This window comes from Lissotriton helveticus, chromosome 9, assembly GCF_964261635.1.
Source record: "Lissotriton helveticus chromosome 9, aLisHel1.1, whole genome shotgun sequence".
Lineage (NCBI taxonomy): Eukaryota > Metazoa > Chordata > Amphibia > Caudata > Salamandridae > Lissotriton > Lissotriton helveticus.
The window spans coordinates 891,349,973-891,359,553 of record NC_136070.1 but is presented as its reverse complement, the minus strand read 5'-3'; positions in this window follow the sequence as shown (position 1 = coordinate 891,359,553).

The following is a 9,581-nucleotide window of genomic DNA, read 5'->3' as shown; positions in this document are numbered from 1 at the left end:
GGTTGTCACCAGCACGGATAAGTTTAATGCTTTGCTCACCACAGCAAATTGTCCCTCCACAAAATTTGCAAACGATTTTAAAATCGGCAAACTTGGGTTGAATGGTTGGCATCATCTCTCTTGCCTCTGGACCCGATGGAGTGGGTTCTTTACTTTGGGAGGTGCTGGGAAAAGATTGGGGAGGGTTTCTGGCCAGTTCCCTGACCTCTGCCCTAGCATAGTTGTTAGGGTGCCGGCGTTGCATGTGCCGAATCATGGTGTTACCAAAAGAGTATTTTTTGTTAGGGTTCCCCCTTGAAAGTTGAATGCCACAGATTAAACAAGTCACATTTGGCGCATTCACTTTCTTCTGGTCCTTTGGGATGGAAAAAAACTCCCAAATAATGCGCTCCTTTGGCTTATATGGGGTAGTATCTTCTGGTAGGAATCTCCCCTCCTCCTCTTCTTGTTCTCCACCACTGTGGTGTTGTGGTGGTTCTCGTGGTGGTGCAGATGCTCCAGTAGCCATTTTTCAGAGAAATAGGTACAGAGAGGTCTTTCAACAGGTCTTCCTCACTCAAAGTACAAAGTGAGAATGAGGAAAATAGGTGGGGGCTTTCATCACTTGGAAAGCAAAACTGTCCTGAACCAATGAAAAGTTTTATTTTCAAGTCACATGACTCGGGCCTTCATTTGGAAACCAAAACTGATCTGAACCAATAATTTTTATTTTATTTTCAGGTCACATGACCCAACGCGCTTACGCTACGTGCCCCGGGGCGCGTAGCGTAAGCGGGTCAGGGAGCACCCGGGGGCGTTTATGTAGCGCGATCGGATCGGGCGCTTCCGGGTGCGCTGCGGCTACGCGATACGTCACGATGTTTTCGTCCGCGGCAATAGCGCTAACGGGACGCTCACCGGTATGCGAACCAGGGCGCGGCAAGAATGCGCTTACCGGTAAGCGCATCGGTACGCGCCCCGGGGCAAAAAAAAAATATATAAAAAATAGACATAAAAAATAGTATTACATAAATATACAATAAAAAATTAATTATAAAAAATATTAAATTTCATACCTATAGAGATTTGCTATTAAAAAACCTATGAAATTCACTGAAAAAACCATAGGTTGCACACCAGTTATAGTTAGCTGGAAATTTTACTCGCATAAAACCATTGAAATTCCCACGTTATAGTTAGTTGGACTCACTATAACTTGCGCGTGCAATGCACTGCTGATGACGTCACATTACATCACTCATGACATGGTCAGTGACATCACTCATGACATCACTGATGACACCATCCTTGTGACTGTGACAGACCTCCTTTCACTGTAATGTAACCCTTGAAACACATTCAAAAATAGAAACTAAAAGTTTCAAAAAATGGAGATACCCATATCAGTTACAACAACCAATTGAGAAATTCCAACATCTATATACACATCCACTCATTCACACAGTTCTAGTCACTCATACATATACTCACTCATCATATGTAGTAATACACCTATATATCCTGTTACACACTGACAGTCATTCAAAACTTACTCACACACATACTCACACATGCAAATAAACTATTGAACAACCATTTATTTGCATATACAGCTATACACACACTACCAATTTACTTCTAAGGAAACTTACACATACTTACTCTCTTAAACAATCACTTATAGAAACACATACTAATTTAAACAGGAACTCTTACAATCCCTCACTGACATATCGAATAGTTTTCTTACCTGTCGGTGTGGTTTTGCAGCTTGAAGATCTTTCTGGATTCACTATGCTGTGCATTATTCCGCGGTCTTGTGGTTGGGTCCGGATTCGTAGTCTTTTCTTTGTTTTTTTGTAGCCCAGGTGGGCGTCGGCGTCACACACCCTTGGGTGTATTTCCAGTGACGTCGGCATGCTTCCTGCGGAAGCTCCCACTCCTGGGCGCCATCTTCGTGTTCTTTTTTTTCGTGTTTCTTTCTTTTCCGAAGTAATGGCAATGTTCTATTTAGGTGATATTTTACCGCTTGTACTTTAAAAGTCCTTTTTTTTATTTAACCACCTCTTCTCTCTCCAGCCTCATCTTTCTGGCGGAGGTGGGTGGGTTCGCTAGTGAATCCAGAAAGATCTTCAAGCTGCAAAACTACACAGACAGGTAAGAAAACTATTCGTTTTGCAGCGTGTATCTTTCTGGATTCACTATGCTGTGCATAGATTTTGTAGCGGTTTCTCATCTCTGTGGCGGCTGGGTGGAAGATGAGCGTTGGTTATTGAATATGTGCTCGAGCACCTTCTGTCCGACTTGTGCTTCCTTGTTCATCTGTATATCCACACAGTAGTGCTTCGTGAACGTGTGCACCGGAGCCCATATTGCCGCGAGGCATATGTCTTGTATAGGTGTGTTAGCCAGGAAGGCTATTGTAGCGCCCTTTTTCCTAGTGGAGTGGGCACGTGTCCCCTCTGCCAGCTCTTGTCCAGCACGCTCGTGGCAGAGTTGAACTGTCTGTGCGATCCATCGTGCAATCGTCTTTTTGGTTACTGCTTTTCCCATGGAATTGTTGGCGAATGACACAAAGAACTGTTTAGTTTTCCTGTGTCCCTTCGTCCTCTCAATGTAGTGCATGACTGCCCTTCTGGCGTCCAGGGTGTGCAGAGCTCGCTCTGCACTAGTTGTTGGTTTTTGGAAAAAACTCAGTATCTGTATAGATTGGTTCATGTGGAATTTGGACACCACCTTCGGCATGAAGTGTGGGTCAGTCCTCATCACAACCCTATCATTGTGAATTTGTATGTAGGGTTCTTGTAGCGTTCGCGCCTGAAGCTCGCTTACTCTGCGTAAGGACGTTATTGCAACCAGGAAAGCTGTTTTTATAGTTAGCATCTTTAGGGAGGCCTTGTGAAGTGGTTCAAAGGGCTCTTTCATGAGTTCCGTTAGGACTATGTTCAAGTTCCATGCGGGTGGCGGCACCCGCTTGGGTGGTGCGATCCTTTTCGCCCCCTCTAGGAATCTCTTCACCACCTGTGATGTGAAGAAACTCCTGCACGTTTCTCCCCTTGTGTAGGCGACTATCGCTGCCAAGTGAACTCTTAACGAGGATGGGCTAAGGTTCTTCTCCAGCAAGTGTGTTAGGTACTTTAGCACTGTGGAGTCTTTCTTCATTTTATTGTGAAGTCTTTCTTTTCTGCACCACATTGTGAATCTTTTCCATTTCGCAACGTAGCACTTCGAGTGCTGGGCCGTCGTGCCTCCCGAAGGACCCTCAGGGTACTTTCTGGCAATCTCAAATGTGCGAACTTATTGTCCTCAGGAGCCACGCTACTAGGCTCAGGCTCTCTGGCTCTGGGTGTAGTACCTCTCCGTCCTGCATGGAGAGTAGGTCTTCCCTCTTGCTGAATCTGCGGGGTGCACACTGTCATCTCCATGATCTGCGAGTACCATGTCTTTCTCGCCCACTGTGGCGCGACCAGTATCAGCGTCATGTTGCTCGCTCTGCACTTGCTCAGCACTCTGTGCATCAGTGGTATCGGGGGAAAGGCGTAAGCAAATGTCCCTGACCAATCTATCCATAGGGCATTCCCCAGTGACCTCTCCTCGGGCTGTCTGGATGCGAAGTTTTGGCATTTTGCATTCTGGCGTGTGGCAAACAGGTCCACCGATGGTGTCCCCCATCTGCCGCTTGTCTCCTGAGCATTGAGCTCCCACTCGTGGGATGCCGATGTCTGTCTGCTGAGCCAATCTGCTTGTATGTTGTCCTTCCCCGGTAGGTGTATGGCTAGTAGGTCTATTTTGAGAGGGATGGCCCATCTCCATATCTCCTGCGCCAGTGTTGAAAGTGGGGCTGACTGTGTGCCCCCCTGCTTGTTGATGTAGAACATTGCAGTGGTGTTGTCTGTTTGTAGCAACACCTTGTGTTTGTACAGTCTTGTTTGAAAAGCTTTCAGTGCAAGGAAGATGGTCTTCAATTCTAGGTAACTGATGTGCTTTGTCGCATCTGTTGGCGTCCACAGTCCCCTCACCTTGAGCTCCTCCATGTGAGCGCCCCATCCCATCAGGGATGCGTCTGTGGTGATGGTCACTGTTGGCGTTGGGGGCGTTAGAGGCTTTCCCCTGGTTATGTTCTCCATGGTCCACCATGCCATCTCCTTCTGCACTTCGTGCGTTACAACCACTAGATCCTCCCAACTGCCTGTAGCTTGTGACCATTGCTCCTGTAGCCATTCTTGAATGGGTCTCATGTGGGGTCGTACATTTGGTACCAGGTGGATGCATGATGCCATCATGCCCATGATCTTGCTCGCAGTCCTCACTGTCCGAGCTTGTCCCTTCCGGTAGAGGCGAGTCTCCTTCACCAGCGCCCTCTTCTCGCTGGGGAACACCCTGCCCTGTAAGGTGTTGATCTGTGCTTCCAGGAAGATCTTCACTTGTTCCGGCTCCATTGAGGATTTCTTCCAATGGATGGAGAACCCCAGGCTTATGAGCGTGCTCGTCACTGTATGTGCGTGCTGCTTGCATTTCTGGTATGATTTGCTTTCACCAGCCAGTCGTCCAGGTAGGGGTATACGTGTATTCCCTGCCTTCGCAGGTGCGCTGCGACTGCTGCGAGGCACTTTGTGAAGACCCTTGGTGCTGATTTTAGCCCGAAGGCTAGTGTCGTGAACTGGTAGTGGCTTTCTCCGATGGTGAACCTGAGCATATGCTTGTGCTTCCTGTTCATTGGGATGTGCAGGTAGGCGTCCTTGAGGTCTATCGTGACCATGAAGTCCCCGATCTGCAATTGCGGGAGCACCTCTTGCAGGGAGGTCATTTTGAATTTTTGCGTTCTTATGAATTTGTTCAGGAACCTTAAGTCCAGAATGGGTCTCATTTTCTCGTCTACTTTTGGCACCAGGAAGTACGTTGAGTATATTCCTGTGTTTCTGTCCTTGAAGGGTACCTGTTCTATGGCCTGCTTCCACAGGAGTTCCTTTGCCTCTTCCTGAAGACACTCTTGCCTGCTAGTGGTTTTCTTCTTGGTTTTCTGCTTGTTGGCCTCTCCTCCAACTCTATGCAGTATCCGAATTGGATGATGTTGAGGATCCATTTGTCTGATGTGATTCCTCTCCATTCCTGGAGGTAAAATCTTAATCTTCCTCCCACTGGTGTCATGTGGTCGTAGGTGTCTAGTTTGTCCTGACCCCTCTTTACGTGCTGCCCCCTGGGATCTTTTCTGTGGGTGGGCACACAGAGTTTTTTGAAGTCACTTAGAGGTGGGCTGCTGTCCCCCTCTTCTATTCTGTCCACGTCCATTTCCTCTCCTTCGAAAGGACTGGCCTCTTTGTTGGTACTGCCAGGACTGCTTCTGCTGAGCCTGCGAGTATGCCTGGTGCGCTTGTTGGAAAGCCTGGTGTGATGTACCTGGCTGGTTTCCACCTCTCCCGCCGGGCCTCTGTGACGGGGTGCCCCTTTTGTTGCCTCTGAACTGCAATGCTCCCATGGACCTTGCTGTTTCGTTATCTTTTTTCAGTTGGCTGAGCTTCTCATCAACTGTTGTTCCGAAAAGCGTGTCACCGTTGAACGGTGTGTTCAGGATGCTGTGTTGTACCTCCGGTTTGAAACCTGAGATCCTGAGCCAGGCGTGTCTCCTTTCAGTGACACCCATCATCATGAGCCTGCTGGCGGTGTCTGCCCCATCTAGGGCCGTCTTAAGGCAAGAATTTGCCGCGTTCTTCCCTTCTTCAACCAGTTTTTCGGCCTTCTGCCTGGCATCCTGGAGCAGGTCCTTCACCAACTGTCCCAGCTCCTCCATGATCTGGTACATGTGCCTGTTTATCAGGGCGTTGGAATTAGCCATGCGCCAGTGGGTCACGGCATTCCGTTCGATCCTTCTGCCCACCAGATTCATCCTCTTGCTCTCCTTATCTGGTGGTGGACCAGAGGTAGTGGGTACATTAGCCCTCTTCCTTGCTGTGGCCGTGATAATGGAGTCTGCGGAGACCGTGCCCTGAATGTAGGCTGGGTCTTTTGAGGAATGTTTGTATTTCTTCTCAGTTCTGGGAGTTACTGCCTTGCATGTTGCAGGTTCCCTGAATGCTTCCTTCCCCTGAGCCAAGACGCTGTCGAGCATTGGTAGGTACTGGCTCCTTGTTTGTGTGGGGAGCAATGTCTCTAGAAGGAAGTCTGCTTTCTGCTTCTCTTCGTCGAGCTGGAGTTTGAATGCTGCTGCGGCAGATTTTATCACTGAGTTGTAGGCCCCGATGTCGTCCGGCGGCGAGGGCCTCGAAGGGTATGTGTCGACCGCCTCCTCCGGGCTGTCGGTGTAGACATTTAGGTAATCCACCTCCTGTAGGTCAGAGGGGGCAGACTCTGCGTCCGTCCTGCTGTCCTCCTTCCTCCCCATAGTTGTAACTATCGTAGGGATTCTCGTACTCTTCCTGGTCGTGTTACTCGACGACCTCGTTACCTCCACCACGGGTGGCTTGGTCTTGTGAGGGATCGTGAAGGCTTTCATCTTAGCGTCAAAATCTTTCTTCCGCTGCATGATGTTTTCCATTTCGGCCTCGAGGCGCCTTCTCTTCTTTTCCATCTCGGCCGCGTGTTCCGCGTCGGATGGTTCGGCCGTTCTTTTCGGCGGTTGGCTCAGCGTCGTGCCTTTCGGTGCCGAAGTTTTGGTCGTCGTCGGTAGTTTAGGGTCCTTCTCCCTCGGCGTCGATCGATCCTTTTCGGGGACGATTTTCGACGTTTTCTGCTGTTCAGCAGCTCTCGGCGCCGGGGACTCCTTTTCAGAGGATCCGCTGGGCCTGTGAGTACTCGCGGACGCCACTTTTTTTGGCGTCGGCGCTTTCGGGGTCTTGCCCTCGATTCTTCGAGACTCAGTCTCTCGGGTTCTTGGGGGCCGGAGAGTCTCCTACCTTATCAGAAGTCTTCGTGTAATCTGTCTCTACCACCGTGTAGCTGTCGTCTTCGGCGGCAGCGTTGTCTTCTTCCTCGGCGGACATCCCCAGCTCGTAGAGGGATGGAGTCGGGGCCTTCCCCTGCAGGGCGTTGTAAGCTACCCTCTGCCTCTCTCTCACACGAAGGGTCTTTGGGGCGAAGGCGGAGCAGGCGTTGCAGTCCCCGCTTTCGCGATTCACCGGTAGACAAAGGTTGCATACCGGGTGCTGGTCCTTCTGCGCGTATTTGTGGTGGCAGTTACGGCAGAACTTGAACGGCGTGTTGTCCATCATCGAGCGTCCAAGGCCTCCCTGATCGCGTGTTCGTCGACGGTCGGTGAGGATCTCGAAGCCTTCTGCTTCGCTGATTGTTCGTCGATGAAGTCCCCTGGAGTCTTCAGATGACTTTTCTTTGTGTTTTCTGTATTTTCTTTCTCCTTTCTCCAAAAATGTCTGGAGCCCAAACGGGAACGATCCAGACCCGACCGCGGAAAAAAAGAATCTGAAGATGGCGCCCAGGAGTGGGAGCTTCCGCAGGAAGCATGCCAACGTCACCGGAAATACACCCAAGGGGGTGTGATGCGAGTCCGGGTCCCGGGGTTTGCCCTGCTTGGGGGCCATCTTAGTTTGGGATCACTACTACAACTACGGGCGCCATTTTGGAACGCGCCCTTGTGACCGAGCTGGGCCTGGAGTGCCTATTTAAAGCTCTTCTCTACCGCGCAGATGGGTCGCCTTCGCTTAGCCGGAGTCGTGCCTGAGTCCTGCCCGTCTGCGCCCGTCCGCGCTGAGGACGGGCTGCAGGACGGGCTGTCCACTACCAACGTGACTTCAGGTACGTTAACTCAGGGCGGTCGCGTTTATTATTCATTTGCGGCACTCTATTTACTGCGACCTTCTGCCTCCTCTCATTGCGCTATATGCACTCTGCCATGCCATTACTTCTTATGCCACGGCTGCGGTTTTACTACTGGCAAAATGCAGCTCTCTAAAACCCAACAGTATACTAAGCACTGTAGGGGGAAACGGAAGCCTACGAAGGTTGGTACTTCCCCTCCCGCCCCGCTCCATTTTTGGAGCCTAAACTGTAGATCGCTCCCTAAGAATAATCTAAACATCCATGATTTCATAATTGAGGAATCCCCTGATGTTTTATTCCTAACCGAGACCTGGATTCATGCCAGCTCAGGTCCGGATATCGCTACTGCGATTCCTTCTAACTACGTTATGTTACATCAGGATAGACCCTCAGGTAAAGGGGGTGGAATTGCCATTATCTTTAAATCCACCTACCAATGTAAACTGGAGGCACTACATCTTCCAGGTAGTGAAGCTGCATTGTTTAAACTCACGATCAATCCCCGTTTGACACTCTCGGGTCTGCTAATCTATCGGCCCCCGGGGAATGCTGCTTCTTGGATTCCCTTACTTGTTGATTGTCTATCAGCAATACTCCTGAAATCAAATAATTTCACCATACTTGGTGATTTAAATATTCATCTAGATGATGTTAATAATTCCCTTACAAAATCTCTTCTTTCTGATCTAGAGGTTTTTAATCTCAAACTTTGCAATACTGGAGCTACTCATATTGCCGGTCACCTTTTGGACCCAGTCATTTCCAATCTTCCATTTGAGTGCTCTCATCTGGCACGTCCGTTAGTGTGGTCCGATCATTATGCCGTACACTTTGTGTTACCGCCCGGTCTTTACATAGCCAATGTTTATGTAGAGGAAACAAAACCCTCTTATCGATGGGATAAAATCGATAGTCACTTTTAATCTGCATCTGACGAAGACTATTCCTTCTCTCAATAATACTGAGCAGAATCTGAATGCCCCTATTACTAGGTGGCTAACAGATGCAGTATCTGTGCACGCCCCCTGTTCGGGCAGTAAATTTCGATCTTTGCGTCCCCCAGCACCTTGGTACTCGGATGAGTTAAAAATCCAACGTGCTAAATGTAAAGCCTTGGAGAGGAAGTGGAGAAGATTCTATTCCATTCCCTCTAAACTGATTTACAAGGATGAGCTAAAAGCTTATCATGCCAACTGTAAACGGGCCAAGGCAGTTTACATTACCTCTACTATCACTTCAGTGCAAAATTGTCCTCGGACTCTTTTTGCTACTGTTAATAAACTTACAGGTGCTGACACTGTTCCTGTGTTGCCAGCTTTGGATGGTAAACATTGTAATGCTATTGCGGACTTTTTTATATCGAAGGTTCAAGACATTCACCAATCCTTAATTTCCCTTCCGCCCCCTATTGATCCCTTCTTATCTGGCTCTTGTGGCAATGTCTTTGTCCCTCCCACCGAGTTTCTGCACAACTGGAAATTATTTGATGATGTTTCCTTCCTGTTGTGCCTAAAAAGCATCAAGTCAGGATCTCCTCGGGACCCTGTCCCTATGAGGATATTGAAACAACTTGACCTTGAACCACGTAGATTCCTAATGAGGTTACTTAACATCTCCCTCAGTGAATCTCGGGTGGAACAGGAATGGAAACACGCCATGGTCGTTCCCTTACAGAAGAAATCTGGTATGGACATTACTAACCTGGCCAACTTCAGGCCTATATCCCTGCTGCCAGCTTGTTCTAAGATACTAGAACGCCATGTCAACTTTCAGCTAAACGAATTTGTTGAAAATACGGGATATCTCCATCCATCCCAATCAGGCTTTCGCGC